Source organism: Agelaius tricolor, unplaced genomic scaffold, assembly GCF_023055355.1.
Source record: "Agelaius tricolor isolate 1412-34295 unplaced genomic scaffold, bAgeTri1.0.p SCAF_1, whole genome shotgun sequence".
NCBI classification, from domain to species: domain Eukaryota; kingdom Metazoa; phylum Chordata; class Aves; order Passeriformes; family Icteridae; genus Agelaius; species Agelaius tricolor.
This window is the reverse complement of record NW_027269261.1, coordinates 107,703,324-107,725,058: the sequence shown is the minus strand read 5'-3', so window position 1 is coordinate 107,725,058 and position 21,735 is coordinate 107,703,324.

Genomic DNA, 21,735 nt, shown 5'->3' with positions numbered 1-21,735 from the left:
TTTTTTTCAAACTTATATTCATTTACTGATTTTTCTGGTTATTTAAGTGGCAATATTTTCCAAATCTTGAATACTGTTTGTGAGTCCAAAATTACAAAATGAAATTTCTTGTTTAGACTAATGAGAGACAACAGCCAGAAACCACAACAGGATACATCACATTTCAGAACAGAGACAGAACATCATATATGCAGAAAAAAAAACTGCATCCAAAAATGGAAACTAATAGCAGATTTACATTACTGTAATTATTTCATTCTTATTTTTAATTATATTTTCCTGTACAACTATTCACTGAAACTGCTAAATAGCAGAAGTTACTGAAACTAAGTTATCAGAAGTTTCTTTGAGTTCTTGAAAACTAGGAAATAATTTTAAAGAGACAATATGTCATGGTGATAGATATTCTGCCTTTCACAGTTGATAGTGTGCCTACAGAAATTAGAGGTCCTTTTTTTCTGGGAGGACAAAACTTGTTCTTTATTGCTGGTTTATTTTAAATATTGTTGGATTCATACACAAAAATAGATAAACTTCTGTAGTGGGATATGTAATGATTAATTCTGGAGATGTTGAGAATATGGGAGGAAACGTTAGGTATTGAATGTGTAGGAAGGTTATTTGTCATCCTAATGTGAAGTCAGTTGTGGAGTATGGGAAATGTAGAAAAAGTATCTCATTGGTTCTTAGATGAAGGTTGGTGCAACCTGCTGATGCCTTAAAGGATAATTTTTCCTATAAAGAACAATGAAGAATTTTGGATAACACTCTTCTACCCACTTAGTCATTTTAGACAAGTATTGAATAATGTTAAATTCATGTGATAACTATAGACCAAAAATAGAATAAGTATAGGGTGATTGAGTATTCTGTTGATTTTAAATTTGTAAACTTGACAATGAGATCCCTCAGGAAAATAGCCACAAGTTGCTGAAATTGGTTTAAATGTTATCTTTCCATCACTGTTGAGTTTGAAAGGGAAAAAAAACCCTTCTGGGCTAAGCAGATATGCACTATCAGTATATCAGTAATTATATATGATTTTTAGCATAAAATTACAAGAAAGAAAAGAAGGGGAGGAAAGTATGTCTCTTTCACAGTAGGAAGATCATTCAACTTCTAAATTTTTCAGAAAGAAGTTAAAGGGGGGGGAAAGTATAACATATACCAAGTGGAACCCTTCCAAAGCAAAATGTGTACAAGTACCTTCTCTTGGATTCATCAGTCTTTCCCAAGGTACAGGTTGAATCTTTCTGGGCCCAGTGAGATTATTCTGCCTCCGCTACTACATCCTGAAAAGCTTTCAGTCAAGATCTCTGTGGATTGGTGGTGGTTGGGTTTTTTAGATGGTGTTCATCTATATTGTATCCTGTGCTCCTGGCTGTTTTACGGACCTTTGAATTAGTGTTTTCTGATTGAAGGTATGATCTGAAACCAGTTGAAATAGTAATATTTATTTAATGATGCTTGCTTTTGAAATCTTGGATCCTGTCTTAATTTTCATCTGTTTGACTCATAGGAAGTAGGAGCAAGTTTTCTGAGTTTTGTCTTGTTTCATTTTATGGTGTCTATGAACACCTCCCATGTTAACACCTCCTAAGTAATTTGACAGCCTGTGCCTATGAGCATCTAACTCCATTGGAAGGTGCAGTATGGACTTCTGCAAGTGATAAATGAAATGCCAGAAATCTTCACTTTTGGGAAAAATGGTCTATTATTTGTTTCATTAGAACATGGGAATAGCCTCATCAAAAGCTAGGGAGGATGAGAGGATGTAAGTTTTTGTTACTGTTTGATAATTTCAGAATATTTTTAAAAAGGAAATGTAAATGACAAACCTCATTTTTTCTGTACTTTCAAGGTTATTGTAATTAATATATCTTCAAATATTCAAGTTCAGGGCAAATTCAAGAGAATAAGAAAATATTCACATTGATTAAATTGCAAAATTACTAGATGCCCACAGACTATGATATATTGAGAAAAAAAAAAAGGTAAATATGATGGAATGTTACTGAAAAATCACAGAAGTGCCTAAGTAAAATACAATGACAATAATAAAACTCAAGATTTTTCATATAATTCTCCTTATTTTTATTTTTTGAATGCTTGAGGCTTTCAATATTTGCTTTAACCATTTTCATAGTAACATATTTTTGCAATTCAAGACATTCCTTGAAAAACAAAATTTTTTAAAGGAAACTTGTGGAAAAAAAAGAACTGATCAACTGCAAAAAGCTTCTTACAGTCTTGTAATGGAAATTCCCTTTCCCAAGAATCCTCCTTTCCAAAGAAAATTTCTCCTTTCTTTTCCCCGAAAGTTTACAAGTCATTTTGTTCGTAGTCTTCCATTTTTTGTCACCCAACTTCTTGTCTTCCTCACAAAGATATTTTAGTTCTCATTCTTTTAACTACTTCTGACAAATACAAACTGGCAATGGTACAACATTGCACCAGTCAATTTAGTTAGATTCCAGGCTGCATTTCTTCAGATCTGCTGTCACCTATCTCTCCAGCCTTTCCAGAAAGAGATGTTTATGCTGAAGGGAAAAAGAGAAAGAGATAAAAAGACAAGAATAGAAAGCAAGCATAGCTAGTATTGTAATAAAACATAGACAGTTTGTTTCTATAAATATTATATACCTTACAGTAAAATTTCAGATATGATTTTAAAAGAAATTTAATGTCAAAATTGAGAACATTGTAGCAAAGAAATACGTTACTGCAAGAAGCAAGCAATATATAGTAAATCTTGTAGTTCTTTTCATCTTTCTGGCAGTCTGTTTTATAATGAATCTATTTTCTTTTCCATTTCCATTCATTGCAGCTCCATTTGTGAAGGTCTGCTCATGTGTTTAATTGGTTTGAGTAAGCCATGAAAATCTAAGGTGCCAGTTAGTCTCTGATTCTCTTTTAGGTGCTGGATTTTTTTCCCCTCATTGTGTGCCAATGATTTTTTGCAGTGTTTATTCCAACAATCCAGATTCACTCAGTACTTCAGTGCATACCAAAACTCTAATACATTTTTGAACTATTTTACCTCTAAACTTCATTGTATGGAACTGATATGATCATAAAATTAAAGCATAAAAAGCAGGATAAATACTGCTTTTAGTAATCTTTCTAAGACAACTTTTTTAGTGAAATGTGATCTTTTAGAAGCTGGCTATAGTTTTGCACAGATGTCTGTTTAGGTTTGCAAGAAACCAGATATGAAATTATATGTGTATTGTTATTAAAAATGGAAACAGAAAATATTTTGCCGAAATGTGTTAATGTCTGAGAGGTTAAAGCCATAGGTCACGGTCTAATTACAAGCATGCTCAATTAAATCTTTTTTTGAGAGATTTACTGGGAATAAACTGTCACTGACTAAAGACATGCTGCTCAGTGTTTACACAAGCTGCATTAGGGGCCATTTGATTATTTATCCTTTTAGACTTTACCACAATGCTCCAGTTCTCTCTCTTCAGCCCTCAGATTTACAGACATTCTTTCTTCTAAATCTTCCCTGCAGGTCCAGTCAGCTCCCATGTATGGCAGGAATGCTATGTCCTATCCAATCATTTTATTGCTGATGCTTCCCCTCTATCCCTACTTTTGAGAGGCAGCTGATTATGTTCCTATTATTTAAATTAAATTCCATTGCATTTTGCACCCCATTTTCTCATTTAAAGCAGCACCCATGTTCTTATCTTCATTTCAGGGAATATATACATTGCTTCAAACTTTAGAATAGAGCTTGTAATTTTTTTAAAAACTATTCCGAATATCCAAATTATAGGAAAAAATTATCAATTTATCCTATTCCTCTGAAAGAAGTTATATAAATCCTTGTGATGTGGATAAATTGTACTTAACAACATATTTAATTTTTTAAAATTTCTTGTCTTCCACCCAGAGAGGGTATAGTAGGGAAAAAAGGGTATGAAATTTGGTCTTTTCATTTCTTATTTACTGGAGAAATAAGCAATAGCATTAACCTAATGATTACTTTCTTTATATGTCTCAGGTAGGGCTCACAGCTATATTAAGTGAAAGAGAAGTTGCCAAAAAATTTTACTTCAGACACATTTATTTAATTAGTTACTGTATTTAAGAGTTAAATAAGCATATTATATAAATTGCTGTGAAGACATTATCAAAAAAAGTAAAAAAACTGAAAACCAACCCTTTTACTGTGTCATATTTCAGTAATCATTCATGTTAAACCCACAAAAAGTAGATGTTCACTACAATCCTACTATGGAATTTACAGTTTTAGACCAATTGAACACCAGTAATTATTCACATATGTAATTATATGCTATTTCTAATATGATCAGCAGATAGAAAGACTAGAAGGAGAAAAAAAGCTAAAAAAGAAAAAAAAAAGCCAACAAAACAAACTAACCAAACCAGAACTGCAGACATAATGATGTTCTGGGGAGATAAGTGTAGTATGTTTGTTATTTACTTTAGTAAATAAAGACAAGTGTAGTATGTTTGTTATTTACTTTAGTAACTGTCTTTTCCATGGTGGGTTGTTTCTTATTTTGAACAAAATACAACAATTTGAACAATTATATGTTCCATATATTTCTTTTCCTCTATTCCTCAATCAGTTTTCAGAAACTGTTGGGGAGTCTTCCTATTTAACCATTACATTTTCACATAAATTGTTAAGTAAGCAAATAATGAATTTGATAGAGACAATTATACATAGAGAAGGGTGAATTCTGACAGATCAGTTCCTAGTGAGACTGCTCTATCAAGTTTATTAATATTAATTTATCAGGAACTCTTGGAGACTGCCACTTTCAAATATCTTCTGTCATTTAGAGGATGGATTAGAAAAGATAAAGTATTGTCTATTAATAAATCATGAGAACTTCCTACTGTTATAATTTATTAATGCATCTTAAATTGTAATTAAGAGTGAGCATGATTAAGGTTGTTGCTCAAATAAAATGTTACGATGAAGACACAAGTTGCACTGTAATTTTAGTTTGTTGGGCCAAAGTTATTTAATATGGTATCAGAAAGGAACAAACAAATTCAGCAAATGCCTTGTTGTTTACTTATTAATATCTTTTTTAATTGAGGAAATCCCATCAAACTCTATGAAACTGTGACCACAGTTTGAAATAAACTGATAATCTGTGACATTTATATGGAATCACTAAACATCAAATATTCTTCATTTTACTTCTCATGTTAAATAATAATTTATATATATTTTGTAACCTTAATTTCTCTAAGATTTGGTAAAATATAATCAAAACTAGCATACATTTATCAGGAAACTGAAGAGGGGATTTTTAGTATTGAGAATATATCTTCAGACAACAATCTTTTTATTTTATTTCTGTTTTGAATTCTAGCGTTAGTGAATTGTAGTGCTGATAGCACACTGATGTTTTAGCAGTTGCTATGCAGTGCTTACTCTAATTCAAGAGCTTTCAGTTTCTCCTGCTCTGCCAGCAAGCAGGTGCACAGGAAGCCAGGAGGGACCAGGGGAAGATGACTCAAACTGGCCAAAGGGATATTCCACACCACATAGAATCATGCTCAGTATATAAACTGTGGGGAGTTGTCCAGGAGGGGCCAGTCACTGCTTGGGAACATGCTGGACATCGGTCATAAGATACTGAGGAATTCTGTTATAGGTCACCTGTTTCTTTTTGTGGCTATTCCTTTTTCTGACTCTCTGTTCTCTTCCTTTTTGTTACTATTATTATCATCATCAACATTGTATGCTACTTTATTTTGATTTTTTTTGTTCTTGTCTCAATTCATGGGTTTTACCTTTTTCCTATTCTGCTTCTCATCCCCCAGGAAGAGGGTGGGGTGAGGAATGAGGGAGTAGCTACATGGTTACCATCTGGAGTAAAAATATGACATTTGCATAAATCTATACCTTGCACTGGCATTGAGGAATCTGTTCAGGTAGCCACATATATGACTTAGATTAATAGTGTCCTAAGACATTCTCACAGTTCTCCACCTGCCACTTTAAATTAAAGACATGAGTTTTCTTCGTATCATTTACTCTGTGATACTTTGGGGCATTATTCCTGGTGCCTGTGCTCTAGCGTCCACCCTAGACCCCCCTGTCTAATCCAGCTGTCTAACAAGCATGTGAAGTTTTCTGAGACCTTCCCATGTGACTAGTAGGTCTGAGACAAGACCTATGGGGGCCCCACAATATTCTAGAGTGGCAGCTGGAATCTGGATGAAGTATTGCAGGGCACCTCCAGGGCTCCCTTTGGTTAACTGAATCAAGTCCCACATCCCTATTGTGTGGATACCCACAGGACCTAAAGATATCACGATGAACACATCTCTATTTAGCTGTCATAATCTCAAGTGTTATCTTATTCAAAGTACTGAAGCCTGAAGCTGAATTAGGTACATATCACATTATATGGCAGACTGCAAGATATAAACTAACAATTCTTTGTTCTAGCAAGTCTTGCCAGCAGAGAGGAAAAGGCTCATCTTATTGCATTGCCTTGTATTAATGACTGTCTCATACCTTGTCAAGAGTTTTATTTCTTAATAAAGAAAAACTATTTCTATTAAGTTATAGCTCATAGCTGGAAAAAATATTCTTTCCATTGGTACTTTGAATAATCTTTGCACATACCACATAATAGTAACTCTCTCTTCAGTCCTTTATAATGGCTAAAATTTGTGCCTGATTTCTGAATTTGTGCACCAATATTTCCTTGTTAGCAGATAATTGAGTCTATCAATTTCCATCAACACTATGATGTTTAAACATGTCACTAAACCCATTTTCTCTGGCACAGAGTTCTAGATATGTTTTGCAAGAAGTGATCAGGAAATTGAATTTTAATGGTTATTTGTTTTCTAGAAAAATAATATTTTTCTCAGAATGAAAAAGCAAACTCAAGAATTCAATACTGAAAATGTCATGGATATGTGCTTTTCAAGCCAGACCTCCTGTGGCTTTCAGAGCAGTCCAATTTCAGCTAAACTTCCAGCCTTATGTGCTTTCTAGACTCCCTTCTTCCTTAGCAATGTTCTGTAAGAACAGAAAGGGCAGCTGCAGCCTGCAAAATCTGCAGTTTTATGTTGTGTACTCACAAAAGCTGAGAAGTTGCAGTATGTTAAATCTATTACATAATTTTTGGTTTGCTTGTTTTGGGGTTTGAGATAGTTATGTTCTTTATAACCGGGAAATTTCAAGGAGTCATAATTGACCAGAGAAAAAGTTGTTTTATGCTATTTTATGCTAGCTAATTTTAGAGGAGACTGAAATAGTTCAACAATGGTTAAAAGTTCCTGCTTATCCTCTTTATTTTCACAAAAAAACTGTTTCTGAACATGTGCACATAAAACTTGATAGGGTGTATTTTTCAGGAATGGTTCCCAACAAGGCTTTGGGGATCCATTGCAGTTAAAGGAATGATATTCAAAAATCAGAAAATTCTCTTTGTCCATGATATGTAATACCTGAAAAAAAGCACTAAATTTTGGTGAAACTATTGGATGCCAAAGGATTTTGCTTTTCAGAAGTTTAAGGCTTTTCTTGACTTGGGGGAAAGTATAGTTTGTCCTAGAAGGCAGAGCTTTAATCCATATTGCTAAGCATAACACATTTTAAACTGATTAAAACCGCACATGAAAACAATAGAAAAGCATAGCATAATGAATTACTATCCATTTGGACACAGTTCATCTACAGGACTGGGATGAAAATTGACCATGTAATTCAGACCTCTACTTCTCCCACAGTGCAAATTTGAAACACTATAAAGGATGTCTTCTGTACACTTTTCAATGCAAATCCTTATCTGTCTGCTGGTGTCCTACCCTTTCACTGACTTATTATTCTAATTTTGTCATTAAACTTCTGAAATGAGGTGGTGTTTGTACTTGCTTCATAAAATGTCGAACATACTGTGCACACTTGCATGTTGAGGTAAAGATTTCTATCCAATTTCCTTCTTCAGCAATCATTACTTTCTCTTCATTTCTAACACAGCATCCAATCACAAGGCAGACACCTGTTTTTCAGCTGCTCTTCATCTAGCTTATAACTACCCTGAAATAATTTGCAGTCTAAGCCATATCATCTTAAACTGTGAGGTAACTAATTAGCAATTCTAAATGAAAAGAGAACTGGAAGCAGAAAGCTACACTCCCACAATAAATATGCCTGACAATTTGTGAAATTCAGGGCTTATAGCTCTTACCAATAAATGTGGTGAAAAGGCAGAATATATACATTTGACATTTGGAACAAAATCCCATCTCATTATCAAGGCAGTCAACAACCCATAATTCTGATACTCAGACCATTATATACTGACTGAGGTTATTTACTGAGTTCATTACAACATCATGAATCTCTGCAGATGGAAAACTTCTCTTTGAAATAATTCTTAACTGAGTAAGTTAATAGTAACATTACTTTAACCTTGCTGTGAAAACCAGAATAAATTAAATAGGTACAGGCCAGATCATAGGAGGATGACTTAGTGTCAGACTAAGTCTATTTCTTTTAATTAAGTAAAAAATCTTAGCTGCTTTTAGTTTCTACTGAACAGATGTTTTCACTGAATAGCTAGCATGATGTGCATGATATATTTCCCCAAAACTAATACAGGATACAAGTAATTTTCATCATTTCCTCTAATTTGCATTATATTATATCTGTCTGTTCCAACATATTCTACTCACGTGGTCGTCTACGTGACTGATTTCAGCAGCCCAAAGATGAAGGTTCCTGGCCAAGAACTCCTGCAGGATTTCATGTAAATATTAATGGCAACAGCTCTCAGAGGGAGAATTCTTTAATTCCAGGGCTAAAAGGCAGCAAAGCATGATAAAAGGGAAAGGACTTTTGGAATGGAACCCTGGAGATCATTGAAGACAACTTGCTGTTCAAAGCAATGCTGGTTTCTAAGTTAAACCAGGTTTAGGAAAAAACAGTTTTCCTTGAGTCTTGTTCAGTCCAGTTATGAATATTTCTGAGGTGCTTTTTCTACAACCACTCTGCATAACTTGTTTCAGTGGTTAAATACTCTCTAAGCAAAGAGGTTTTTTTCTTTTGCCCAATCAGAATTTCCCTTACAGCTGTGACTGCAGTATCTTGCCATTCATTGTGCACTGCTGGGGCAAGTCTGGCTCCATCTCTGCAGTTTCCCGTTAATGGAAGTCTGCAGTAAGCCCTCCCTCAGACTTCTTCTCTCCAGGGTAAAGGAATATATTTCATTTGGTCTCAAAATATGTATTGCTTGCTCCACTCTCTAATCATCACAAAGATTAATTCCAGCTTACCTTGTATTTTGGGACATAAAAGTTCAGGGAAAAATCACTTCCTTCAACTTTTTTTTTTGTACTCTTGCCATTAACCAGTATGGCCGCATATCAGGCTTTTTGCGAGATTTGCCAGATCTTTAGCACATGTTCATCTCATTGTCTGCAAGGACCCTCAACTCCTTTTTTAAAAATATTCATCCAGGATTTCTAAAACACCACCAAATTCCATTTGATGTTGCATTCTTCTTGCCAGCATCACGAATGGCTATCAAAAGTCAGAGGTACATAACACAGCCGGGGAAGTTTAGACCAGACCAAGAAGTACAGAGTAAAATCACACAGTGGAGGCACCAAGTGTTTCTCAACTACCCCAGCAATCCCACATATGTTACAAGACCAAGAGTTTTTACAGAGTTCAGCTGATACTGTAAGGCTAACTCATACCTTTGTTCCTTCTGACTCATTGTTATATGCCCCTTGTTATGGCTTTAAAATCAATGAATTGTCACAATAAAAATCATAAAACTTCTGCTTTTGTATCTCCCCTGACCAAGGGGTTCTTTTTAAGTTGTAGAAATGGAATATCTACATGATTCAGCTTTCATTTGAAGGTACAAACATCCCAAGTTCGGTCCGCCCACTCTCCTTATGACACTAATAATGTCAGCAAGAGTACCTAACCATAATACAATCCATGTGTTTTGTGTCAGTATGAGTCACCTGCTCAGCTCAGGATCCACAGCTGACTCAAGCTCATAGAAGATGATTGATGATGCATGCATGAGTATGCTTTCCAGAATAAATAAATAAATAGATTAAAAGTTCTTAATAGGCAATTCAAATGCTTCTTGTGAAACAGCTAAAAATGCTGCCAAGATCAAAAAAGGCATAAATGATGATGTCAACCCCAGAAATTGTGTGTCTGCCAAGCAGCTAAATTGAAAGAAATAAAATTCCTCTTAGTGATAGGTCAAGAAGACAGTATTTGCTGTTGTCACTATAAGCTGCTATAAACTTATGCCTCTGCCTTCCATTTTGATGCATTTATTTCCTATATTTCAGCCATTCTACTTTCACAAGCTGACACTTCTGCTGGTTGGTGATTGTACAACATTAATAAGACCAAAGCAGTCTGTGTGTATTCACAAAAATCTGAGTGGGATCACAGCTGTTTATATTGATTGCTACTCTTTGCATCAGCTCACTGCTTTGAGATAACTATTTCATTTTTCCTTCTATTCTTTTTCTGGCTTTCCCTCATCCCAGGATACAAATTTTCTGTATTAGCTGCAATTGCAGTGCTCACTTCTCACATACATGCTGCCTTTGAACACTTCTGCTAGGTCTGTTATTTTACTATGATGCCATGCATGAAAAAGTGAACACAAACCCTGTGCTGTCACATCATGGCTCTCAGAAGGCATTATTAATCCACCAAACATGGGGCTTCATTTGGCCTCTCCTACCATGCAGCAAAGTCAGTAGGCATTTTTTTGGCTTGATTTACCTTGCTCTAAAACAGACATCTAAACTAATTCAAAAGACTCATGGCCTAGGATTGCTTATTTTTCTTGTTGACTACAAAATATGCTTACAATGTCTTGATGTGGATACCTACATAGTAGATAATTACCTGAGATGAAATCCACTCAGTATCTGTGACCACTAATGACTAATCCTGCCCTATAAAATATTTAAATAGTCATCAGCATTCTTATTTGATGGAAGACATAAATTACTGAGTGATGTTAAGATTATTTTTTTCAAGCAGCTGTTGTGGAAATCTAAAACATCCCGAGTGAAATGCTCAATGAAATGAGATTTTTTCACTGATCCTAAAGGTGAGAAGTCTTAAGTCTGATTTGCTTTTAATAAAAAGCTTGCATTGCTGTTCATAGGTGGATGTGGTGGGTTGATCTTGGCTGGATCCAGGTGCCCACTAAGACACTCTATCATTTTCCTCCACAGCTGGGCAAGGCAGAGAAAATAAGATGTAAAAATTTATAGAGATAAGACAGCTTACTAAAGCAAAGGCAAAAAGTATCACACATGCAAGCAAAGGAAAAACCCCTAAACATTTTATTTTCTACTTCCTGTAAGCAAGCAATGTTTATTCACTTCTCAAGAAACAGGGCTTCAGCAAGTGTAATTGCTGCTCTGGAAGACAAATATTGTAAATAATGAATGTCCTTCCCCAGCCTTCCTCCTCCTTTTTCTTTGCTTTTATATCTGAGCAGATATCTTTGGCCAGTTTAGGTCAAGCTGTTTGAGTCATGCCCCATCCCAAGATTTTGCCCACTCCTGGGCCTACTGATGGGGAGGAGGGATGTTGGAGAGACAGCTGTGATGCTGTGCCAGTGCTGCTCAGCCGCAGCCAAAACACCAGTGTGCTATCAGCCCCCTTCTGCTCCCAGTGCACAGCACTCTGAGGGCTGCTGTGGGGAAAATTTACTCTATTTCAGCCAGATCCAGTACACTGGACAATGTGAGATTTTAATGCTACATTTGGCATCCGGTGACAATGTGAGGCAATGCAAAATAATTTTTTCCCAAGGCTACATGAGTGTGTTTTTTAACATAAACTCATCCCATCGTTACTCAACCTTGAGATTACTTCTTGCAAAGATGTAGTGTGCTGACAGTACTGTCTAATTTCAATTTTTATTACCTCCTTGTAGCTTTTAATGAGAATTTAAACTCTTAAATGTCAGATTTTAGGGTATATTTAGATAAGGCTAATGATCTGGTCTGGATTTTTTTTCCGATGAGGATGAAAACTGTGAAGAGCAGCCAGTTAGCTCTGTTCCCAGGACATTTGCTACTGCAACCAGATCTCTAGTTGCTTCAATAGCAAAGAATGCCTTTGTGGGCAAATAATAATTGTTGCACACTCACTGACAGGACAGCAGAATAGTTTTGCTGGTGTACTAACTTTGCATATGAAAAAAGCTATAAAAATGTTGTATGTGCCTACTCCAAAACCTCAGGGAGGACATCATCCTGGATTTCTTTAGTTCTATAAGAGGAACAATGAAATAAAAAAGGCCTGTGGGGTAAAAGGAAGAAGTTATTGTCTCTCACACTGGTGCACATGAGAACTGTGACTGTCCAGCAGAGCTGCTTAAAGAAGCAGAGATCACAGTCATGTTGCTGAATGCTCAATAATGAGCCATATTAGCTGCATTTCAGACCTGTCTTTTTTAAACAACTATATCTACTACAGCTTATTAATCAAGGAAGACTATGCCAGTAACTGTGCCTGCTGTCATGCACATCCTTTGCTGTGCAAATCTGCCTGCCACAAATGATTGTATCTCATTTTACATGTATCAGTCAGATGCTGCTGTTTAAGAAGCTTGTGAATGCACAGTATTTAATGAAGTGTTTCCTCAATCCAGTTTTAGAGATACTAGAGAGAGTTTAAGAAGATTCCAGGCATAAAATATGCCATTTTTCTTCATTGTTTGAACAGAGATGAAGTCATTTTAACATAGACCTGAGTAAATATTAAAAAAAAAAATATAGCTACCCAACCAAGAAACCTAAAGTGACCAAGGTTTTCTCATGAACAACTTAAAAGTAGGCCTTTTTTACTTAAAAACCCATTTTTTTCAGCAGCATTCTAAAGTGTTTCCTTCCCCTTGGTAATCATAATCTGAAAATCTGAGGGTACATAGGATGAAGGCTTTGCCTCTCAGACTGTGTGGCAGCTGCTCTGGTGCACAGCAGTGGTTTTGCTTGCACTGAACAGGACACTTACAGAGAATTCGTGGACTTATCTGAGGACAAGACTCCTGTCGTGGTGCTCTGTTAAGAAGTGCAGTCTTCACTGGGATGCTTGTGGAGTCAGATCCCGTGGACTGTGAGTAGCCCAGATGATATAGAACACATGCTTGTGCTTAAATATGAATATAAAATAAGGAACAATGTAGTGGGTAGAGTCTTACTGCTAGAGGGGGTCTGCTAAAGCTGTAAACCCCTACAAAGATGTGTCACAAGTTGATACCTTGTATGTGCTTTCATCTGCACCGCTCCTTTGGGCAGCTGCATGAGGCACCTCTGCCCAGCCCTGAGTCCACTCCCAGCCCAGCTCTGTTCCCTAAAGGTGACCCCTGAGCGCACAGATTCCAGGCAGGCTACACAACAAAGTTGCTGCTGTTTCTTATCAGCGAGGGAAAATTCACTCCTTCACAGGAGATCCTTCTGCCTCTGGCACTCCTGCTTCCAGCCACTGTAACTCATGCAGCAGTTGGACCTTCCTACCTTTCATGCCAAATTCCATGCTACATTATTTCTCAGTCACAAATGGCTACTGCTGATAGTTACCATTTCAGAGAAGTGGCTGAACACATGGCTTACAAATTATGATCAGATACAGGAAATCACTGTCCAGCCACAGCTATCAGGCATAACTTCACTTTCCAGCAACAGAGTCAATTAGGAAGGAGAGACAAAATTAGTTATTTGACATATTTTATTTCAATGTTCAGTGTGCTTTCAGTGTTCAGTGTTATTTCACATTCTATTTCGAGGGCAGTATTAGCTATGCAGATGCTGCTCTCCCTCTCAATTTAATTCCATGTGGTTTTATTGAAGAAAAAATAGAACAGGGTTATTTCTTCTGTAGAGGAGATGACAAGGAGAACACCAAAAATGAGCACACACCCCATCACCACCATTCCTTTTAAATCGTTACAGAGTTATAGTACATTGCATTTATTTCTTATCAAATATGTGTGTGATGCTTTTCTAGAAATACATTCTACCACAGTTCTACACATTGAAGTACTGGTTGCATTACAGAGGTAGAACTGGTATTTTACAGCCCCTACTTACAAAGAATTGGACTGTATAGTATGAAGAAAGCCCATTTGAGTTTATAAAACACACTTGTGATTTTTTTATTACCCATGTAACATTATTTTTCAAAAGCAAAGAGGCATTTTATTTCTGGATGTAGAAGAGGATACATATGAAGGTTCCCAGAGAAAACACCTCTGCAGCTTTTCTGCAGAACATGACATGGCCATCAGCACAGAAACATAACAAATTGCTTTTTCACAAGCATAATAAGCATAGCTACATGAAGTTCACAGTTGCAAACAGTGCACCCAAGAGCAACTCCTTTAAATAAGTGGAATTGAAAGAGAAAATAACCGATATAGATAAGACCAGGAAAAGGCCATTAAATGAAATTTCTGTTATTTTGGCTGGTTTTGGTTTTAGTATACTTAAATGTGGTGGGACTACCTTGGCAAGCTGTCAGGTGTCTACCAAGCTATCACTCCCTTCCCTCAACACAACAGAGGGAGAAAGTCCAGAAATTGTCTCCTGCCTTGTGGATATTCAGAAGTCATCTGGACAGATGTAGGCCCTGCTTGACAAGAGTGTTTGGATCAGAGAGTCTCTTCTGTTATCTGCATTTCTCCTAGAAAAGTTTACTCTTCATGACAAAACTTGAAGATCACTCTTCCCTCCAGCTCTGGTAGGATGGGGAGGAGAATCAGACAAAAATGATAAAAATTCTGGGTTGAGATAAGGTCACTTTAAAAATTCAAATTAAGGAAAAAAAACCCCAACCAATGAAAACCCAGTAATAAAAATGATAATAGCAACCGAGAAGAGAAAAAGTAAGGAATAAAACCCAAGAGAAAAAAGTGATGCACAATAAGTTCCTCACCAGAATTCCTCACTAGCAAGGATTAGGTTCTCTTTATGCATAAACTCTCAAGCTTAGCATGAAGTTGACAACGTGGTAACTATGGTATAAAGTCTCACATTTTATTTAGTCATGTTATCACAGGAAAGGAAGACAATAAATGCAGTGTCATTTTCACAAAGGTTTTTAGAAGACCTCTCTACAAATAGACACTTGTCTGAGAGCATTTGACTTTTGTACTGAGCAAAGCAATCAAAACTATAACAAAGAATAGAATTACGTGAATGTATGATACTGTGGTGAATGTCAATACAGCTTTTTTTAGAATAAAGACACAACCTGCAAGTTTTGAAGAGACATTTAGTGATGTCAATGAACCTGTCAATAAGTCTCATAACTGTATATATCAGCTTCCAAAAAGCCTTTAATGATTTTTTTTTTTGAAAGTGGAAAAGTCCTGTAACAGTTACATAGTTGATTGAAAGCCTGGAAAAAAAAATGGAAAAATTATCAGCTCCTGTAGTGGATGGAGGGTAAGGATAAGAATCCCAGAGGGGTCTCTATTGTACCTGTGTTGTTCATTGTGTTCACAATTTTTCTGGATCAGGTGTGTGAAGTGACTGGCAGTGCTGGTTGATGTTGAGTAATTATTAAGGTTATTCAAAAGTGACATAGACTGTAAGCATCTCAGATATTCAAATCATTAATCCAATAATGAGTCTGATTGGTAATGAAATGAATTTAAAAATACAATAAATGTAATGTTCATAAATAAAAGCAAGTGTGCCAGGAGAAGTGCAACCCTAACTGATGATATAGAGGGGTGGAATCAAAATTAGCAACTACACTACAAGTAACCCATGACCATGGCATCAAATCCTGTAGAAACATCATTCAGTAATGCTCCATGACATAAATTGTGTTTTCAAATTTAATAAAAGAGGAATAGATATCAAAAAAAACTTGTATCCTTGATAATGGTGGGTAGTCGTAGTTACAATGTACAAGAAAAAAGATGGCAAAAGAAAGAATGAAGGGCAAGACAGTGAAGATTATCAAAATAAAATTTTTACTAAGCAGACCACCACAAAAAAAAAAAAGCATGCAGCTCCATATAATATATGATATAATTATAAAAAGACAGCTTATGCAGCATTTACAAGAACATTTATTTTAGACTAGGAATTTTCCCCATGAGAAAAAAAGAAAGGATAGAAGAGATGTAGATAAAGTAAATATAGAAAAAATTTATAAAGAAAAGTTGCTTAATATTTCTCATGTGACAAGATGTAGACTGAACGTAATTTCTTTAAAAATTAAAATAAATAAGGCAAAAAAGGAATACGTATTTATCACATGATGCATACTTGCATTCTGTATCTCACCTTAGTAGGATGGCTTTTATGACAAAAAAAAAAAAAATCAAGACATTACTGTATTAAGTCAATGAAATAATGGAGAACTATTAAAGCAGAGCCAAACCGACCCAACTGTTCAGGGAAGTTCAGAGAAGGCCAATCCTACAGATTGCTGCCAGCTTACAGGACAAGTGGCAATAGCACCCAGCACTTGTCCTGTTTCTCAAATTAAAATGGAACAAAGAATTATTTCTCCTGTGTGCCCACAGAACAAGAGACTTTACTTTCAGCAGGAATGGATATATGTGCTCTTTATTGGCTAACCCTTTTTTTCTGGTTAATACTGGCTGGGGTTTTTTTTTGTAGAAAGATTAGTGGGTCAGTATTTTCACAAGACAGTAAATTCTAGGGTCTGCCATGTGCTAAAGGCAATCATGCAATCTCTTCCTCCAGTTTATGTTGTATACGAATTCAATAGAGAATAATTTTGTTTTGCTATCAAGGTGACTTTTTCTGTCAAACTGCAGAACTAAATGTAAGAGATGATACAGTAGAGCAGTGATTGGCTAAAATTAGGAACCACAACTGGATGCTTTAAGGCAATAGAAGGAACAATATTCCTCACTGCAGCACTGTGCCATGCAGAGTCCTTTCTGTTAAGGAAAACTTACCTCTACTGTTATTGCACTCACAAAACCCTAGGGTTTCATTTTGTAAAGCAGAATTATGGAAGGAGAGGAACAGGTTTTCAGACCATTCATGTTAAGAAGTCAGCATCTTGTGTGTATGTTGTATAACGAAACTAAAGGTGTTGGTACTGTTACTTCAATTCCATAGAACTCCATAAAATATAGGAAATGCTGTATCCATATATCAGGTAATTAAATATGCTATGCTGATGTAGAGAGTTGTAGCTTAAATTAAAAATACATTCTGGTATTTAGCTGTGTGTTTTAAATTTCCTATGATGCATTTTAACATATGAAAAGACAAATTAGAATGAGAAATATTTTTCATTGCATAGAATGATTTCTATAAATAGTTCACCAGAAAAGAATGCAATCCTAACCTTGAAATAACTGTCTAAGAAGAGGTAATGCTGCACAAAGGAAGATGAGAAACAAATATGAGCTTTGTTGAAATATTTAGGTTAGATTACAACTTGCATGCTAGGATCTACAAATGAGCCACATCATTGAAGCAAAGCACTAACGGCAAGATAGCAATGGGAAAAAAAGGCAGTGAAGTAAAAAAAAACTGGCAAAATTAAATTAAAAGAATGCAACCCAAAAATTATAGAGATATAAACTTGCACTTGGGAAGCCAGTTCTGTGCTTGTTTCTTTGCTTACCCCTAGTTTGTGAAAGCCTTATTCTTATTTTTACATAGATAATGGTTGTAGACAGAAGGAAGTTAAGACCTGAAATTGTGATGAATTTTCTTCTGTACACCTTTATGTCTAACCCTGAACAGACACTTGAAACACCAGCAAACCTGATCTTAACACATACCAAGTGTCTGCCCAGGCCTAAATGACACACTGTGACCAATGTTTTAAAGATCTTTCAAAGTTGGAGTTAGGGACATTCAAGTTTAAGGAATCATTCTCTGATGTGATTAAGACTGTCAGTTTAAACAGTCCTGAGTTTTAGAGAAAACTGTGTAAATTCTATATTATTTTGTACCTGGCAATCTCAAGGACAGTTTTGAGGCTGTCTAAAAAACATTCCTTGCTGAGCTTATTGGAAAAAGAACATTGAATTCTAAAATTCTGCGGCTCTTCATCAGCTGGACAGCAAAATCATTTCCTTAGCTTCCGTCTGCCAGTGAAATACTAAAATGCTGAATTGCATCAAAGAAAAGGAAATTGTTTTAACACTATGTTTCACAGTGGATGAATGCTATGTGCTATCAACACAATGGAGCTGTCTCATTGACAGAAACACAAGTGGGAATGTATGCTGCATTGTTGCTTTTGCAAAGAACTTACATCTGTACCCAAAGATGATGTCCACTCACACTTCATCTTCCTCCCTCTTAGCAGATCACACCGGCCATGAGATCACCTGATTCACAAGACCACATTATTCATACATAAAAGCTACTGGAATCCATATGCTAAGGAGTCTCATGATCAATATTCAGGTTTTTTTTTCCTCTGAGAAGGCTGCAATGTCAGTTGGGTGAGGCAGCACTTTCCTCCTTTTGGGGTTATATTACAGAATCATATTATCGTATAAAAGACTCAGACTGGGGCTTTCATCTGAGAAAGATATTTGTGGTTTTTTTCTCCCATAACAACATCCTCTTTATTATTTAAATTAAATATCAAACATGTAAAATACAGAAAGAATCTTGAAAGTCTGAAATGGAATCCAGGGCTTGTTCAGAGTCTACAGGTTTTCAGACCTTTGCTTGATAAATACTTGAGAACTCTTCTTCCATATAGTGGCACAGTTTTATTGTGATAAAAAATATCTTGCTGTTTAAATGCTTTACATTCTTTATTGTTTCTGGTTTTGTAGCAATGACATGTTTCTTGTTCTTTTATCTTCTCCCTGTGCTTGAATCACTGCAGTGCCTCTCTAATCTAAGACTGTAGATTTTAGTAATGCAGCAGTTCCATTACCAACAACTATAATTGGAATTATGTCTCTATCATTTTAATGGTGTTGTTTTTCTTCCCTGAAACTCCTTCAAATCAATATTAATGTGAATATTTAAATCTACAAAATCTGCACTTAGTCTATTTGAAGTATTAGATGAAGCTTGCAAAGCTGTTTTTTTATTCAGTTCCTCTCCTAACCTAGTCAAGTTAAAACCATAGAAATATGTCAGATTTGTGATTTGTTCTAAAAGCTTTCAGCTTTAATAGCTCAGTTTTGTATTTTAAATTATAGTTTTTTGTGAAGCAGTGAACATATATGCTCCTGTCATACATCAGAAATAAATGTATCATTTGAGTGAATGGCAGATTCTTATAGAGAGTAAGAGAATGGATGAAAGTTAGAAAATACATTTAATAGGTACTTTTGCAGGGGCCTCTCCTCTGCATTTAATGTCTCTGTTCTTTCTGGGAAGAAAAAAAACCACCTATTTTCTGAAGCCTTTTTCTACCTCCAGTAGAAAAAGTAGCTTCCTTTTTCTACCTCCAGTAAATACATTCACTCTTTAAACATGAAGGTGAGAAATTACTGAAATATGTTTCAAAAGCAAATAGTTGATTAATTGAAAGTAATACTGTCCAGAAAATTTCTCTCAAAAAGTTATTTTATACACACGTCTTTATTGCATTTACTGGTGCAAAGGTTGTCACCTTTCACCTGAGAAAGATCTTTGGATTTTGTTGAGGACATTTTTACTGTGTTTATTGAAGGAGTACAACCCATTAATGTGTTTGAGTCTGTCTTCATGGATTCATTTCCCCTTTACAGCCAACTCTTGTAAAATCTTCATTAAATTTGGGATTTCTTTCCAACATGTGAAGGAGCTAAGGCATCAAAATGCCTGTAAGTTTTCTTGGGTTTGCTAACATCTCTACAAAATTATTTTGTAAGCAAAACCAGCCATGTTCAAACCACCTTTTGCTCCATGATTCATTCACCATATGCCTTAGAATGCATAACCTGTACCTGTCTCCTCAAGTCTAGTGTCTTTGAGCATTTGGGGAAACACTCAGAAAAATGGAGACATTTTAGGGATGCAATTACTGCAGTGTCCTAAATTCTTGCTAATCTCAATAAGTCAAGGACAGGTGAGCTTCTGTGCTGTGAGTTCTAGGAATTATTTATTAAGAGAAACTCAAGCACATTCACGACACCTCTTTCCTCTAATGCCTGGTTTCTAGAGAACACCAAAGGGAGCTTATCCAGGCCATATGGAATCTCCTGCTTCTTTTCTTTCTCCACACAGTTGCAAGGACTGAATTTGATGGAAGATTTCGTGGCTTCCTCTCCTTCATGCATAATCTCCTAAATGATGGACATATACAGGGCAATATGAGACAGCCAGGGCACATCTATGGAGAACAAACTTACCTATTCAATTTGAGGTTTGCCACAGGAAACATAATCTAGGTCTTCTTTTGATTTATAAAGTTACTTTGTAGGGATATCAACTAGTACAAATACTACTTTTCAAAGGGCATGTTATATTTTTTAAATGTAATTAGAAATAGAAAGTTTACATTTAGAGTATTATCTATTTCTCCTTATCCTATTCAGAGTCTGTTTTCTATTAGAATCTGAAGTGCATCATTGCATTTAACTGCTGCTGTTTGTCACAGATAGTGGAGTCAGGAGAGAATGGTAGCATAGGTAGCAGCTGATAAAGTACATAATTAGCTCACTTCCTGAGATTCAAAGGTTAGTACCCTTGCTTTCTGCTTTCTTGGAGGATGCAAAAAATGTTTCACCTTATTTCAGTGGTTCAATAATGGTGCACATCACTTTTTTAAAAAAAATTATTTATCAATATAACATAAAGTGGTAAATTTGTTTTTATCTTTTCTTTTTTTTCTTTAGTACAGGTCATGAAGAACATATTAAAAAATTGTAATGATAGCAAATAAAGCTCTGCTTCATTCCATGGAAAATTTGCATTAACTTGTCCAGGTAATATTAAAAAATAATGGACACCAACCCTCGGGTTTGTAAAATGCTAAATATTTAATTATTCTGTAGGGGGCAGCAGAATCTAAACAAAATTAGTATTAAAGTTGGGCAGTAGGGGGAACAGGAACACTGAATTGCCTGCTTTTCAGTTTTTGCTGGGGGGTAGCAATGTACCTGAATTGCTGCAAAATTAGCAGCATTGTCTAATTATTATTCTTTAAATTATAAAACACAGGTTGCATGCATTTCTTTTTATCTAATCTCTTATTTTATATACAGAACTACTGAAGCTGAACAAAACCAGTGAGATAAAATTAACACACAAATTGTTTTTTCCTCCCTTTGGGGTAAAAAAATGCAATTTACAAGGAAAATGCAATTATACATAAATATTTATGAAACAAAAAAGTCAACTAACATCAGTGGGGTTTCGTATATGAGTGAGGTAGCAAAAAATAATACCAAGTTAGACTATTTGATTAATTATTAACATTTTCATTGCATCCCAGTGGGGAACTTATTCTGGAAAAGGAACACTTTGCTATTTGTTATTGGCCATAATTAATTTTAAAGTGGCAAGCTAGAGTATAAGCCAAAGAAATTTAGTTTTTAATTAACCAATAACAGAGATCAAGTCTACTTTTCTGTCATGAAAGTAGTGAAATTAAAGGGACAATACAAGAACCTGTCATACTCTCTTCCACCCAACAGAGTATTGGTTTGGTAGAAAGAAATGAAGAAAGGAATGAATATAAATTATATGCTTTCTTATTCAGTGGGGAGAATCCACTCTGGTCACAGTTTAAATGATATGACTCATGACTCTGAGTAA